Source organism: Hemicordylus capensis, chromosome 1 (genome assembly GCF_027244095.1).
Source record: "Hemicordylus capensis ecotype Gifberg chromosome 1, rHemCap1.1.pri, whole genome shotgun sequence".
Lineage (NCBI taxonomy): Eukaryota > Metazoa > Chordata > Lepidosauria > Squamata > Cordylidae > Hemicordylus > Hemicordylus capensis.
This window is the reverse complement of record NC_069657.1, coordinates 88,053,062-88,070,748: the sequence shown is the minus strand read 5'-3', so window position 1 is coordinate 88,070,748 and position 17,687 is coordinate 88,053,062. Positions and strand designations below refer to the sequence as shown.

At 43.5% G+C, this 17,687-nt stretch overlaps 1 long non-coding RNA gene across 1 annotated transcript; it reads right to left on the bottom strand.

The window, feature by feature from the left end:
• Nucleotides 1–1,097: 1,097 nt before the first annotated feature.
• LOC128339958 (uncharacterized) lies at nt 1,098–9,639 on the bottom strand. The gene is made up of 3 exons (XR_008313359.1): nt 9,592–9,639; nt 7,320–7,392; nt 1,098–2,466 (listed from the first exon to the last, which is right to left on the bottom strand). It is a non-coding gene; the product is annotated as an uncharacterized LOC128339958 (long non-coding RNA).
• Nucleotides 9,640–17,687: the final 8,048 nt, after the last annotated feature.

Here is a 17,687-nt window from a genome sequence, read left to right as displayed (position 1 = left end):
CAGTTATTATCTTGTCCAGTTGAAGGTTCAAAAATGGAAATAGATATGAAATCCTATGCAGGTATACTGTACATCTTTGTGAGGTCCTGGGCAGTCTTCCCCCTTTGCTCGCTCTGTGCATACCTGCAACAGGCCTGAAGTGAGCAGCCAGTAAGGCTATACTCAACGATCATTAACAAGGCGGGGAGGAAGGCAGTGATGGACCTACTTTGCCCCCAGATGACTGTTGATGTTCCCTTCGGCGTGCTGGTGTGTGCCCACACAATCCATGCTACATGGAGCATCACAGATCTCTAGAGGCCCAGACTCGTTTTCCCAGCCTCCAGGAATCCCACAATGCCCTGCACAATGAGTGTGGTGCATTGGGGGATTCCCCTGAGAGTTGGGCACTCTAGGCAACTCCATGTAGCCCGGGCATACACACAACCCCATACTTGGGGTAAAGGGTACGCTCAGACCCTTTAACTGAGGTAAAAGCTTGGGTACAAAACTCAGGCTTGCGTGGGAGGCAGCACCGGGATCTACCTTGATCCCAGCACTGCACATGAGCAGCCCTACCCAGGTAGGGCTTCCCTAACCTGGGTAGGGCTGCTCGTGTGCACAGCCTCAGTGAATGAACTACTACACAGCTCTGTTTGCCTTGCCTAGCCTAGCCTCACTACCTCTTTCTCATCTGGTACTGAAGCTCTGTTCTGCTGCCTGCCTCTTTTTCCAGGACAGCTTGGGGTGGCATGCAGCTGAACAGCTCCCTACAGCGTGCTCATTTTTAAATGGGAAAGGAGGAGGAGGAGGAGGAGAGACAAGGAGAGAAGAGGAGGCAAGGCAAGGTGAACAGAAAAGGGCAAGGGGGAGGAGAATTACTCATTCATAAATCAATCAATGAATAAAGGTTTGCCCTTCATGAAAATCTACCACCCTAGACAAATCTTTTCAGTCAGCATGGACCAGGCCTGCTGATGAGTTAACCTGGGAGCAACCTGACATTACATTTACCTCAATGGCAAATAAAACACTAAAACTACCAGAATTTCCCAGATTGAGGGAAATCTTTACAGTTCATTTCACAGGGAGTTAAACACTCCGCCATCCTATCCTACTGCAAGGTGTTCCTTATAATTACAATTAAATTATTTACTTTATTTATTGAAGTCAGTAGCCATAACAAGTTGGATCTTTATTGAAATTTCAGGTAGAAGAAACTACTTCTTTCAAAGTTCATAAGAGAAAGTCCTGACCCTTTTACTGTTTTGCCCAGTCTGTACAATAAATGAAACAACAGTTTTCAATTATGTCTGGGAAGGTCCATCTAAAAAGACTTTGAGGCTGTGCACATGAGCAGTCCAGCACATGAGCAGCCCAGGATCATGTGCAGAGCCAGGATTGAGGGCGATCCCAGAACTGCTTCCCCCAGTAGCCTGAGTTTTTTTTAACCTGGGTTAAAGGGCACAAGAGCACCCTTTATCCCAGGTCCGGGGTCATGTGTATGCTCGGCCTGCAGGCAGCCTGAGCATACAAAGTACTGGGTGCCTAGAGCATCCAGCTCAAGGGGGAATCTCTGAATGCACACCGTGCTGCTCGTATGGTGTGTCTTGGGATTCCTGGAGTCCAGGACTCATTTCCCTGGCCTCCAGAGAGCTGAACCACATGGAGTAGCACAGATCATGTGGGTGTGTGAGGCATGCGCCACACAGTACTATGACAATCATCTGGGAAGGTATGTTTGACCCTGCCTCCCCCACAGTCGTGTGTACACCCTCTTCATATAGTTGCTTCTTGCACTGGTTGGCATCTAGTTTTGTGATAGATAAGATGATGATGATTATGATGATAATAATAATAATTCGATTTCTATCCCGCCCTTCCAAAAATGGCTCAGGGCGGTTTACATAGAGAAATAATAAATAAATAAGATGGATCCCTGTCCCCAAAGGGCTCACAATAAGATAATATTTAACTAACTAGATAAGATAATATTTAACTAACATGTACGTGGCTATTACTCATATGAGTTATACATTGCACAAATGTAATCTAGCTTTAACCAGTGGTACTAAACAATGATTTTGTGCCACGTTGACCCCTTTAGATTTACCAATTACCAAGCATTATCACTTCTTCAAGTTTGTTCATGATAGACTAGCTTACAAAGTGAGTAATTGGCCAAAGCACAGGAATAAATAAAGCATCAAATCTTCAGTCTTGTTAGAGGAAATGAACTAACAAAAGCAACTTTTTCCCATTTGTTCTCTATCAGAAGGATAGAAGCTGACGAGAAAAGGGAGCTGAGATCAATCCTCTCTTGTAATCAAACATCCTAACACCAGCAAAATCCCTTTCACATCAGGCCAACCAGATTGTCTTTCAGAGGCTTTTTTCCTCAGCCAATGGGCTGAGGCAGCAGCTAAGAGGAACTGAATTTGAGGAGCAGGTGCAAAACAGTTGTGATGCTTGGGAGATCCAAATCACCTATCAAAACACAAGAAAATTAGAGTCAAGAGAAGGCATACAGAATTGCAACACGGTCTGGGATGTAACAGAAAGCATTATGAGCCAGTGCAAAATATTAATGATGTATATGTGAAATATGTGCATATATCAAGGGAATATTATTATATTGCAAGGGAATATTATTATTGTAAACCAATTATTATAATTATTATAAATGCATAATAAATGTATTATAATTATAAATGTATTATATATTATAATTATTATGAATGTATACTTATGTATATTATGATGATGATGATGATGATAATAATAATAATAATAATAATAATAATAATAATAATGTAAACAATTGTTGCAAAATAATTGTTAATATTATTTAATTATAAACCATCCAGAGATGCATGTTTTGGGCAGTATAAAAATATTTTAAATCAATGAATGAATGAATAAATAAATAAATAAATAAATAAATAATTTTTTTTAAATTATTTAACATATTTTTATACTGCCCAAAACTTGCTCTCTGGGCAGTTTACAATAAAACAATACAAATGACAACAGAAAAAGTTAAAACATGATAATGACTTAAAATTTTAAAACAATATTAAATACAATTAAAACAGTATTTAATGAAAAGCTTGGGTGAACAGATGCATCATTAAGAACTTTAAAAAAATTGTAAGAGATGGGGAGGCTCTTATTTCAGGAGGGTGCACATTCCAAAGCTTCAGGGCAGCAGCAGAGAAGGCACATTCCCAAGTAGCCACCAGACAAGTCGGTGGCAACTGCAGACAGACCTCTCTTGATGATCTCAATGGGCAGTGGGGTTCATCACGAAGAAGACATTCTCTCAAATACCCAGGGCCTAAGCTCTTTAGTCAATGAAAGTCAAGGAGCACAGTGAAAAAATGGGACTACAATTAAATGTAAAGAAGACTAAACTAATGACAACGGGTACAGCAACAAGCCTCAAAATTGACAATGAAGACATTGAAGTGGTGGATAACTTCTGCCTTTTAGGATCAACCATCAACAGTAAAGGATCAAGCAGTCAAGAAATACGCCGCAGACTAGCACTTGATAGGGTTGCAATGAAGGCCTTGGAAAGGATATTTAGATGCTGTGACGTGTCTACACCTACAAAGATTAGAATAGTTCAGACAATGGTTTTCCTCGTGACACTTTATGGATGCAAAAGCTGGACTTTGAAGAAGCAAGATAGAAAAAGCATTGACGTTTTGAACTTTGGTGCTGGAGAAGACTTTTGAGGATACCATGGACAGACAGGAAAACAAACAAATGGATCATAGAACAAATCAATCCAGAATTTTCACTCAAGGCACAAATGACCAGGCTTAAATTGTCATACTTCGGACACATTATGCGAAGACCCAGCCACCTTGAGAAGTCTATAATGCTGGGGAAAGTTGAAGGAAAGAGAGGAAGAGGACGGCCAACAGCAAGGTGGATGGACTCGATTATGACAGCAAGAATGCACTACTGAGAGACCTTAAAAGCCAAGTTAAAGACAGATCATCCTGGAGAGAATCTATCTATGTGGTCGCTAAGAGTCGACACTGATTTGACGGCACTTAATCAAACAATCAAGCTATTTAGGGCTTTATAGGTTATAACCAGTACCTTGTATTTTGCCTGAAATATTGGCAGCCATTGTAGCTCTTTCAATATGGGAGTAATATGGTCTCTCTGAGATGACCCAGATACCAACCTGCCTGCCACATTCTGTACCAGATGTAGTTTCCAGACTACGTACAAAGGCAGCCCCACATAGAGTGCATCGCAGTAGTAGAATCAGGAGGGTACCAGCATATACCAGCACTGTTCTGAGGTTGTTTGTCTGAGAAACGGATGCAGCTGGCATATCAGCCAAAGCTGGTAGAAGGCACTTCTGGCCACTGCCTTGACCTGGGACTCGGGTTCAGAAGGTGATCTGGTGAGCAAAGGCAAAAGTGAAGATTCTGGAACCTTTAATAACTGTGTCGAAGAGGGAATTTCCAGCAGGTGCAGTTTTTTATACAGAGAAGGGCTGCATGTCCTTTTGTATCTGGTCACTCAGTGGTGGCATGTTGCTGGGAAGACCGATTATACCAGCTAGTGAATCAGTGTTAGAATTACTCCTGCAGTATGATTTTAGGCACAGTGTCTCAATTTAAAACCATACATTGAAGGTTATTTATACTGGTTTTACTAATAAATTGAGCAGCATGAGACAGGGCTTCTCAAACTTGGTCCCCAGATGTTATTGGACTTCATCTCCTATAATCCTCAGCCACAATGGCCTTTGGAGTCATCTGGGGACCCAAGTTTGACAATAAGACAAAGACAATGACCCTGGAATAAGACAAAAATCCTACAGTTTTGGTATTCACATGAGTTTGATAAAAGAGATGCATCAAATAATTATTCTTTCTATGGTTTATCTACCTCGGATAAGCAAGATTATTCTTTAGTACTATATTTCCCATATCCTGGCTCTTTTTACCTGAAGAAATCACTTCCTGATTGCCTGAACAAAGCTTCTTTGGTTGCATTCCAGCACACTAAAATTATACAAATGAAGGGTAACATTTCTCAGTCTTGTAGTATGGATTTCCCACTGCTCTGCGTTTGATAATCTCACTAGGCCTGACATGAACCACCCTGGTTTTGAAGCCTGGAAGGGGAAATCCCTAACGATCACATATCAAACCAGACCCAATATTCCTGAATCAGCCAAAGAACTGCCTGGTGTGAAGCTAGCATGACTTCCTGTTGTTGTTTTTTTAACATAAAGACACAAACCAGGACCAAGTACATGCACACTGCCTAGTTTTCCTGTCACAAAGGATGTGCAAATTCTGCCAGACAAAATTTCATCAACCTATAACAGCCTTTTAAACAGTTAGAATATAATGGTGTTTTTTTTAAAAACAACTACTGTATTAGAATTTTTAGTTGGTTTTCTTTTATCATTTGTAGGTTGTTTTGGAAAAGAAACTCTTCTTTCTTTACTTGCAGTGGGTTCATCTAGGCAAATTTGCAAAGCCAGCCTTTGACAATTTGAGGTAACATATTAAGAACAGTGAGGGTGGTTGGCTCACTGGTTGGCTCAATACCATTTTCTGTTCTAGGACAAGTTCTAATGAAATAGTTCTACATCTTTTTTAGAGTGGTCAGTTTGAACCAAGGATAAGTCAGTTGTGGAGGCTGCCTGGCTTGTTCCCTTGACATTACGAACACATCTCTCCACCCCAAATTCTCAGAGCAGTTTTGCAATTGTTTTTAAAATGTTTGCAGTGTTGGGGGATAAAGTAGAGGATTATATACATATACATAAATGTTAATGAATACGTGTTGCTTTACTTTTTTTTTTTTAAGTTGAGTAGCCCACGTAAAACATAGATTGGAAAGTGATAGCTGAATCAGCTTTTAACTTAAAGGAATAGATGCCTGTACAACAAGTTGAGACACCGGGATCATGCTACTGGTGAAAATCCATCTTATTTATTTATTATTTCTCTGTGTAAACCACTTTGGAAACCTTTGTTGAAAAGCAGTATATAAATATTTGTTGTTGTGAAATGTCTGCAGTGACCTTGTTAACATGTTATACCTGTCATCATCATATTTATTCATCATTAAATAAATAAATTAATTAAATTAAATGTAATAAACTATTTTGCACTCATGAGGAACAAAAATCCTTTGACTCTCCTATTGAAGACAATTTGCATATTGATACAATGACCGTTAGAGATTTACAGGCAAACCATGCTCACAGGACATATGGAACAACTTTATAACATCAGACCACTGATCCACCTAGCCTAGTATTGTCTGCCCTAACCAGCAGTGGATCTCTAGTCTCAGCCGAGGTCTCTCCTGTCACCTGCTATCTAAGCCTTTTAACTAGAGATGCTGGGAATTTAACCTGGGATGCATTCAAAGCCATGGATTCTCCCCAAGATCTTGAGCATAAATAGACGAGACATATATGACACCTGTCACCATACCATATGTCAATCTGGTTTGTTATTGATCAGCATTTCTCAAGATGGTGGTGATCATGCAAGCATTCATTCAATCAATCAGGAATGTGTTGCTTCTGACTTCACAGTAGAACATCTGTTGGCCTATTAAATGCCATTTTGTAGCAAAGGAGAGCAGCACGGATCAAACAATCTTTTCTTTTGACTTAAATCTATTATTTCCCCCATATTCTACATAAGAATGTTAAAATTCCCTACACTACACCTGGAACAAATCATGAAGTGTCCCAACTACCAACAATTCAAGCTATATTGTGTTAGGTGAAGCCATTATATGAAAAGAAAGACACAAGGGGGGGAGCAATTCAGGGGGTGCAAATGATTAAGATGGGTGTGTGTGGGATAGTCATAAGAGAGCCAGCATGATGCAATGGCCAGAAGGCTGGACTCGGAATGGGGAGACTCATGTTCAAATCTCTGTTCAGTCATGAAACTAACTGGATGACTCTGTGCCCATCACTTCTCTCTCAGCCTAATATATCTCATAGGGTTGTTGGAAGGATAAACATAACCATGTATACTGCTCTGGGCTCCCTGGAGGAGAGCAGGATATAAATGTAAAAATAAAATAAGAAAGAAGGAATCAGATTCATGATTCTGTTATGTGGAAAATTCATATGGCACAAACTTTCAGCCAAACATAAACTATTCTGCTGAGGACGTCTTTGATTGACAAGTCTGATAGTCCATTGTTCTCCAGCTGGATGGAGGGTTGCTGTCCTTCTAGTGCTGAAGGATCAAATGTTACAGTATTCCACCTGTAGCCTATTCTCCTCTCTTCTAGATAGTTTTCAGATTTCAGGACCATGTATTACATACCTTATCAATTAGGCCTGGCAGCTTGCACAATCTTGATATAAAGAGGGAGTATCTTTTACTCTTGTCTAGTTACCTTAGGGATGCAACAATTAAAATGCAAAGAGGATTTAGGTTATTAATCAACCATAGTCCTATGTGCCAGTAACATTTGCTGTAGTGTATGGGCCCCAGTCAACCCAGAAAACTGCCCTTTAAAGTAATGTCCTATGCTATTTCCTCTCTAGGAAGTAGCTTACCACTAATAATTAGTTTATATGGAGACCTTTCCCCTAGCAGAACACTGAAGGCATAATATTTGTCTTAAGGATGCAATTGTGTGATGCTGTTTATGTAACACTAAAACGGATCTTCACATCTTGTAGGGGAAAGGGATGTGAAGCAGAATTGATTTGTTCTAGTCATCCATTTTCATGCTCCATAGATGAACAGGGATAGGATTGTCTAAGCAACACTGATTCAGTATTCACTTCAGTTTTTCCAGGCACCATACAGGGATTTCTTCTTTCTCTACAGCTAGTGAGTGAGAGAGAGAGAAAAGAATTGTATGGCTGCCACTGAATTGGTCCTTCTTCAGACTTCTTAAAGCCTCAGGGTTCCATTTGGACTTCCTTGGCTTATTAAAATCCATTGTTTGTTTGCCCAGATTTTTGGTTGCTGCTGCAGATTAATCCTGGGTAAAGAAATCAAACAAATACCCACTTATTGCCCATTAGATGGATGGGACTATATAGTAAAATTGAGGAAACCAGACCAGTGCTATAACCAGACATGTCTAATTGGCCACAGTGATCAATGATCAGTTATTCTGGGAGCAGAACAGAGTCACTCACTATAATGACCCCAGTTTTAAGCACAGAGGAAGTCAAGATGCCAGTTCCCCCCTGCTATATAGACATTGGCTAACAGATCTATTGGGATTGCAGGGAGGCAGCCCTAATGCTTCTAAAAACCAACGGCTGTGCAAACAGCATGACCATATTTATCCCCATTGTCGCTTATAGGGATAAATGTAATGCTGCTTCACTTGCAGCTGGAGCTCTGAATGGAGCCTTATAGTTAGAATGCACATCATGTTAACCAATCTAATAATTTTTCAAAAGAAAATAAGGCCAACCACACCAACAACTAATAATAGTTCCTATCTGCCTGATTTCATTATCTAATCATTGGGGGAAAGGGGGGGATAAGAAGAATGTTTTAAATCAATATTTCTCAGTCTTGCATTTTCCAGGAGAGATCACTTTCGCTGTGAGGAGCTAATATCGAAGTTTTGGTTGCTCTGAATCTTCTGAGTGTTGGAAGTGACATATGCTGTCTCTTGTCTCAATGACATAGGAGGACAGACTAGTGAGTCAGAGGGCTAGAGGGTCAAGACATTGGTCATCCCTTCTCTACTGCTCTGACACTATCCCTTTGTTATGTAGATTGCTAATCTTAGGGAGTTCCTTCCTTCTAGCCACTTCCTTCCTCTCTCCCTTCCTCTTCTCTTCCTTCTACCTTGCAACATGCAAGCTCCTCTCTCCCTGCACCATATGTGCAGAGATGCAGAATCCATCTGCATCCAGCTAGCTAGCTAGATTAGAGATCTTAACTCCTCACTTTCCTATCTAGAATGGAGTTCTCTAATAAATACCATTTATATTGATTTGAAACTATGAACTGGCTCCAAGTTACTTTACTCTCAGCATACACGCATGACTAACTAAATTCCACTGTGTTGTGCCTCTGTGCACTCTGCTATAATGAAAAGGGGTTTCTCCTACGAGAGAGAATTCCCAACATTGAGCAGGCTGCTATTCTGGCCACTGACATAAGAATATCACCCGCAAATAGACATTTGCGTTTTTGGATTACATATCACATTTATTAGTATTTGATTTTCTTTATAACTAGGGGAATTCCTAGACTGTACACTACTTTGTTCCTGACTGTGTGCCAATAGAAAACCTCTCCTTTACATTGTCCCATGATGATGACCTTGCTTGAAAGACTGCACTTCTGATCTCATTGTGAGACTGGTAGCAAATGTTTGCAAAGTGATTGCGTTTGCCACCTGCATTGCTGCACTTCCTCATTACAGTGTCTGCAATTACGATGCCTCCTCACTGTATTATTCTCTCTGAGCAAAGCCCTTCCCCCTTAGGCTCTGAGATCTTTCCACATAATTTCCAATAGGCCTGTGCAAATATTTGGCTTCAAGACACCCAAGTTCAATCATTTGCAGCTCACCCCCAGCCCTGCATAGAGGCAGCTGCTTCTACTGCTTACTTACCTCTGTGTGTAGAGCAAACTGTGCACAACACTGGGGAGGGAGGGTTCTTGAAAGGAAGTAAAGCTGCAGGAAGCCCTAGCGATGTTTTGAAACTGCATGCAGAAGGAGTGATGGGAAATGTAGTCCTTTCCAGCACTTTCCCCATGAGGAGGGCCGTGGGCCACCTCCAGCCTCAAAGGCAGGATGCCTCTGAGTACCAGTTGCAGGGGAGTAACAGCAGGCGAGAGGGCTTGGCCTCAACTCCTGCTGTAGGCTTCCAGCGGCATCTGGTGGGCCACTGTGCAAAATAGGATGCCTGACTAGATGGGCCTTGGGCCTGATCCAGCAGGGCTGTTCCTATTTTCTTATGTAAAGTGCTGGGAAGGACTACATTTCCCAGGATTTCTTGTGTAGATTGACAGACATTCGAGGGGCTTCCCACAGCTTCGCTATTCTTTAAGACGTCTACTTACAACTATTACAAATATTTATATATTGCTTTTCAACCAAGGTTTCCAAAGTGGTTTACATAGATAAATAATAAACAAACAAACAAACAAGATGGATCCCTGTCCCCTAAGTAGGTGTGGACTAATGCAGAGGCAGAGGAGGAGTCTGCCTACAGCAGCAAAATCTGAGGAGTGGCAGCAGCGGCAGGAGCTCCAGGGAGTGGGGGCAAGGGGAAAGTTCCCCCTTTAACTTTGATTTGGACAAAAGCCACAGTGGCGACAGTAGCTGCAGTTGGGGGGGCCAACCGAGAAAGGGGAAAATTCTCCCTTTTGCCCCTAAAGATTTCTGGTGGAGGGATGGGGCTAGGCAGTGGTGGCCGGCTGCAGCTGCAGGGAGGGTGAGGGGGCGAGGAGTGGAGAGTCACAGTGTCCCCTTTTCTACCTCTAAGCCTGCTGTACAGGCGGCATCAGCAAGCTCCAGCTCCTTCCTCCAGAAGGGGAGGAGGAAGGAACTGGAGCTTGCTGCTGCCACCTGCACGGCAGGCTTAGAGGTAAAAAATGTTGATGGGGGTAGTGTCCCTTTCTTTGTCCTTTTAGATCTCTCAGCGGCTTTCGATACCATTGACCATGGCATCCTTCTGGAGCGCCTGCACGGGTTGGAGACACTGTTTTGCAGTGGTTCTGTTCCTTCCTTAGTGGGCGCTTTGAGTCAGTGTGCATTGGTAGTGAGTGCTCTGCCCTGTGGCCACTCCTTTCTGGGGTCCATCAGGGCTCATGACCCGGCCACACAGGGTCCCACTGCGCAGGTGCGGTGGCCTCCAAAATGGCTGCTGGGGCCAGGGAATAGGCCCGGAAAGGGCCGAAGACACCTGAAGCAGGCAAGTTTCAACTCCCCAGGAGGCCGCTGGGGGAAGGGGGAACCTCCGTGGAGCGCCTCCCCGCCACCTTGGAGAAGCCCCCGGAGGGGGTAAGTTAAACATTTTTTTTTTAAAAAAAATTGCTCATTGAATCCCCCCCTGCAGAGGGCGGGGTCCGAAGGAGGCCAAAACCAAACTGTCCCGGTTCCAGTTTGGTTTGAACTCGAACCAAACCAGGTGGTTTTGTGCATATTCCTAGTTACACCTTGCTTCCAGGTCCAATTCAAAGTGCTGGTTCTTAACTTTATAACCCTTCAGAGCTTAGCACCTGTTTACCTTCAGGACCGCCTCTCCCGGCCAGTCCTGTCCCGTCCTGTGAGTTCTTTTCAGGTTGCCCTTCTTTCAGTCCCTGGTCTCAGAGAGGTCCATAGTACTAGGGCCTATCGAGGGGCTTTTTCTGTTGATACCCCTTCACTTTGGAACTCTCTCACCAGATTCGGTCTGCCTTAAAAACCTTTCAGCCACAACATATGTTGTGGGAAAATCGAACAAAAAGTTATTGAAAAGAAGAAGAAGAAAACCTTTCAGCCTTTAAAACCTTTTAAAAGACATTTCTTTTCTGCCCGGCGTTTGCCCTTTAATTTTTTTTATTTTTATTTTTTAGAAAAAGAATAAAGATGTTACTCTTGTTTTGTACACCGCCCTGAGTCTGTGGATTGGGCGGTCTATTAAATTTTTAAATAAATAAATAAATAAATAAATAAAAAGGGGCAACATGACTCTCCCCTCCTCGCCCCCTCACCCTCCCTGCAGCTGCAGCCAGCCGCCACCACCGTGCCCCATCCCACCACCAGCAATCCTTAGGGGCAAAAGGGATAATTTTTGCCCCACCCGGTCGCTCCACCCCCACGCACTACTGCTGCTGCTGCGGCTTTTTTTCAAATCTAAGTAAAAGGGAGAACTATCCCCTTGCCACCCCCAGGAGTTTTTTCAAAAGGGCGGCAAAAGGCTTTTTGCCTATGGGCAACAAAAAGGTTACCCTGCCCCTAAGGCCTCACAATCTGAAAAGAAATATAAGATAGATACCAGCAACAGTCACTGGAGGGATACTCTGCTGGGGATGGATAGGGCCAGTTGCTCTCCCCCTGCTAAATAAAGAGAATCACTACTTTTAAAAGTTCCCCTTTGCCCAGTTAGCAGGGACCTGTCACCAGGGTTGTGCATGGTTTGCTTTCCATAGACGTAAGTGTGTGTGTGGTAAGAGCAGTTGCCTCCATGTGGGGCCAGGGGCAAGGTGCAAATGAGTTAGCTCCACTGCTTCAAAATCAAATCTTTTCACAGGCCTAACAACAAGCAACAACAACAACAATAAACAATCATAAAACATTTAGATGCTGCTTTTCAACAAAAAAGTTCTCAAAAGGGTTTGCATTCCAGAAAGGATGAGAAAATGGTTCCATGCCCCAAAGGGGCTCACAATCTAAAAAACGCTCAAGACATCGGCAACAACCATTAGGAGGAAAGGTATGCCAGGCTGAACAGAGACATTTGCTCTCTCGCTGCTAAATATAAGAGAGCCATCGCTTTCAAAAAGTATCTCTTGGCTCAATTCTGTGAATAATTCTAGCTCCTTACTATTTTTTTAGGGACTGCAACAACTTCTGCAACAAAATTCTCTCTATAGTATTTGACAGACTTCTTGAGACTTCTTCCTCTTACACAGACTTCTTCTTCTTGGGACTTCTTCTCTCTTCATACACAGAGTCAGACCGTTGGTCCATCTAGCTCAGTATTGTCTTCACAGACTGACAGTGGCTTCTCCAAGGTTGCAGGCAGGAATCTTTCTCTCTCATCTCTCTTGGGATGAGAACCTGGAACTTTCTGCATGCAAGCATGCAGGTGCTCTTCCCAGAGAGGCCCCATCCCCTGAGGGGACTTACAGTGCTCACATGTAGTCTCCCATTCAAATGCAAACCAGGGCAGACCCTGCTTAGCAAAGGGGACAATTCCTGCTTGCTACCACAAGACCAGCGGAAGAAGGATTGGGCAATCCTGCTTAAACACACTCAGGAAGAAAGAGGCTGGGCAAAAGTTGAGTGCAATTAGATGAAGGGAATGGCAAAGGAAAGGAACAAAAAGATTGGGCGGCGGGACGGGTGTTGGAAAAAGAGGTAACATGCAAGGCAGGAGTGTAATAACTTAGAACAAGGAAAAGGAAACTTCCTTTTCCTTTCCTCTTAAGAGGTGCCAGCAGGGCAGCAAAGTGTTCCGCTTCATGGCTGTCGGAGCAGTCTAGCCCTCAACCTGCGACTTGATGGCTGAGGCATGAGGAGCCTCTGCTTCCTCTACTGTCTGCTGCTCTCAAAAAAAACAACTTGGTGAGACAGGAAGATCTTTACAATTCTCTTAAAATTTGTCAGTGAGGGAGCCCAGCACACCTCCATTTTTAAATTCCCTTTCTTTTAAAAGGAAGAGAGCAACAGAGTGGAGGAGCAAGTGTGGGGGGAGAGGAAGGGGCTGGAGCATTTCATGGGAGGACTCTATGCCAACCCCCCCCTCCCATCAATCCCCATCTGAGGCAGCCCCTTAGCTGGGCTCATGAATGGGTCAGCCCTGGGACTGAAGCTCAGCTTGCAAACAATTCGTGCTACAAACATCACTCATGTTTACTGAAAGTCAGTTCCTGGAATATAGAGTGCTCCCTTCCTTCTCCATGTGATTTTGATTCCACTCATTATCGTTAATCTGATAAAGAAAGGAACTGCAAAGAATGAAAGCAGAAAGGCAAGTGAGCAAGGGTCACTCTATGATAGAGAGAGAGAGCTTTTGTGCCTAAAAACGAGTTTGCTGCAGGGCACAAAGGTTACCAAAAAGCATCCCCAGCTGCTTCATCCGCTGAGCCCACGGGGGTCATCCTGAACCACAAGGCCACCCTGTCTGTCCATCTTGACCTTCGCACTGTCCTCCAGCAGAAGCAACACTTCTAAGGTGGTATTGTTATGAAAGGCAACAGGAAAACACAGAGGCTCTGCCTGGTGATCATGTGCAGCCGGGCCTGAACGACAGGGTGAGTGGGCAGCTCTGGGGCTTTAGTGAGCTACGGCAGAGAATGTGGATGAGTGGCAGGAGGAACTTTCAGAATTATAGCTAACATTTGGGGCATACTCTTGTGTAATGTCATTTGCACAGTTTTTGCACTTGCACAACTTGTATACTGAAGTACCATTGCATAACTGTAATCAGTGAATTTCTCTTTATTTTTTATTTATTTATGTTATTATGCTGTTGGACACAGTTATATATAATGGCTGCACTGTTTCAGAACTCATTTTGTGCATTTTTAACGCTTGCTCAAAGTGTTCTTGTACAAATGTTACATTCGACCGCGTGCTGGTGGAACTTTACACCACGTACTGTTATGCTGTACAGTGTGTCAGTCAGATAAAGTGGGCGGGGGGTGGGGTAGGGCTCAAATGAACATTCTGCCCCTGGGCCTCTGGTGGGCCACTGTGTGAAGCAGGATGCTGGGCTAGATGGGCCTTGGGCCTGATCCAGCAATGCTTTTCTTATGTTCTTATGTAGAATCTTGAAAAGGCCCTGTAAGAGAGCCACCACTTTAAAGAGTGCTTCTTTACCCAGTTAGCAGGGATTACGGTATCAAGTGGCGACAACCAAGGTTTAACAAAGCCTTGGGAAAGGGTGTGTGGAAAACAACTGTGATCACTTCCAGGATGGAATGTGGCTAGCTGTCTAGCTGTGCTGCAACAGATGAGCTTTCTTGATTGCACCAGAATTTCCCCACAGAGTTCTCCAATATCGAGGGCTGCTTCACTTCAGTTGCCCTGTCAGGCTCTATTTGCAATTCCTCACCATCCTGGGCCCTCTAATGTGGCTGTACTGATAGCAGCTGCCATTTTCTTCATGCTGCTGCAGGAAATCAGAGGTTCTGTTTCCTCTCATCACAATACAAGGAAGAGGTTCGAATTGAGTAGATGTTTCCTCCTCCCTTGCATTATGGCAGAAATCACCACCTTTCTTCTCTCCAGAGGGATGGATTGGCTTTTGCGGTCTGTCTCTAGAGATATGTATCAAGCAATACAGTATGCAGTCCTGTGCAGGGAGCAGAGATATGTTTTTCCATACATATTTTGCTGCCTTGTTTCTAGGCTTCTCATGAACTGGAATGAGGGTAGGCACTGCTTTCACTCAGGCTGGATTTGTATAGCTCGGTTTCACCACGTCATCATATAAAGTGGTGGTCCTTCCATGAGGTGGGCTGGGGTGGTCACCCAAAGCAGCAAATTATTGGGCTGACAGTGGAGGGGTAGGTCCACCTTAAGTGGTGCAGTGGGGAAATGCTTGACTAACAAGCAGAAGGTGGCTAGTTTGAATCCCTGCTGGTACTATATCAGGCAGCAGTAATATAAGAAGATGCTGAAAGGCCATCATCTCATACTGTGTGGGAGGAGTATACAAGCCCTCATGTATTCTACCAAAGAAAACCACAGGGCTCTGTGGGTGCCAGGAGTCAAAACTGACTTGATGGCACATTTTATCTTTCGTGGAGTGATAAGATGCCTGCTGTTGCCTCTCCTTCCTCTCTCTGCTACTCCCAGCCATCTGAACAGCACAGGGCCACCACTTGAGAAAGAGCCACATCTCTCCTCCTGAGATCCTCTTTCTTTTCTCGTTTACAGTTCTCCAGTGCCCTTTCCACATTTCCTGTTCCACTTCTGCCCCCTCAAGAGCAGATCGGGTGGGGATGCCCCCTCAGACAAGTAGTTTCCCCCCACTTGCCCCCCATTTCTCTTTCAGAAATCTAACATGTAGGACACAGCACACACACCCATAAATGCATTTTGCTCCTTCTGTGCCTCCCTCACTATTTTTTTTGTGGTGCTGCCACTTCTCATTATTAACTCAAACATAAGGAAAGAGGCAGTGTAGGGCACTGCGTTGCACAATGGGATCTATTGCCACATCAAAGGAGATGAAGGCATCAGTTGGCAGACACACACACATGCAATCAAGCAATGCTGACTACTGATGCTGCCATCACCTGAACAAGTTGTTCTGGTAAAAACTAATCTGCCTACTTTCCTCCCTCCCTTCACTTTCCTCCCTTTACAAGTCCGCCCAATTGTGCCTCAAATATTCATGCGTCTGCCATCTTGAATTGGGGTGGATGACATCATCACAAACTATGCCTTCGAGATGTCCCTATGTGTCCCTACAATTGTACCAAATTTGGTTCAAATCGGTTCCAATTTGTTGATAGGGGCAGGGCACACACAGACACACACACAGTTCCAGATGATCTCATAAGCTTACTTTCTTCTAGGAAAGTAGACTAAAAATGAAAAGGGGGTAGCATGTGACACTCTACTTCAGCTGCATAGGGGTCTTGGTCAGAAATGGATTGCATATTCACTATTTTATTAGTATTAATGTTGTAGTTTTATGCACACTTACTGTTATGCATACTTTTATGGTATTTTATGCGCTCTTAGTGGGGAGTAAATCCATAGTCACAGGACCAGACACCGCAAGTATTTTTAATGCAACAAAAAAAACCCCATAAAAACTTGAACCTAATCGAAAACATAACTATTTATTCGTCTAGAATATATCAATGTCCCCACCCAAAGTCTTGCATGTTTCTTATAAAGACATTAAAGGTTGGCTTTGGAGATGTTTCAGGGCAGTTTCACAGTTGGGAAGCAGCCACTAGGAATGCCTCTTGCTGCACAATACTTCTTTTTGGGCTCTAACAAATAGACAAAGTCCAAATGTTATCTGAGTTCATACTGTGATTTCCAAATGAGGTTGTGAGACTTGCCAGCAGCAGCAGGCAAAAGCCTTGTGTGAGTGGGTAACCATATCCGTAGGTGTTGGTGCAGAAGGGGCTAATGGTGTTTCAGGTAATGTACTGGAGAACCTGAAAGTGCATCTCAGTTGAAATTCTGTTAGTGTGTTAGTGTTGGAAAAAGATTTATGTAGGATGCCTGTGAATGTTATTGAATTGTTGTACATCCAGGCCAACTTTTCATGGATGCTCTGCAGGGTGATAGGATAGGGGCAATTATCAAGGATCTCCCCTTCTCCCTGCAGCTTCCTGTGCCTTCTGAAACTATCCCCCCTGAGAACCCCCCAGCTCTCGGGGACATAGTTCCAGGAGCACTGAAGGCGTGCGCACATTTGCGCGCTCACAAGTTTTCTGATGTCCACTTAGTTAATTTTGGGTCCCACCCTGAATGCATGTGTGAACACAGTGCCTTGATACTGCTGCCAAGAACAAAACTCATTCCGCACGGAGATGAAAAAAATAGAGGGATCACTATCCAGGAGATACAAGTGACTGCAGAAGGGAGGGAGGGATAGCTGAACATTGCCCCCCATCCCCAAGCAACATAAAAACATGTCCATGGAAGTTAACCTGGATGTCAGCTGTTGACTGGCCATTCCTTTTGTTCAGTGAAGTAGTAGTTTGGGCTGGCTTTGTTTTTTTAAAGTTAATCACTGATTGATGAACCAAGAGGCCCAGAGGATACTCCTGAAAGACTGCTAAAGGCTTTGATCATTCTGAATATGAGACACCATGATGGGTCTAGCAAAAAGCAGTAGAACCCATTTGAAAAGAGAGCCCTAAGGTGACAGCACTCTCTCCCCTTCCCCTGTGAGATGAGTGTGTGAAAAGAATAGGCAGACTGCTGAGAGACAAAGATTTTATAGCCTAGACTGAAGCATCTTTGGTGCAGCTCTCTCAGAACCTAGCATCATTTGTTGCTGATGCATCATTTGTTGCTGATGC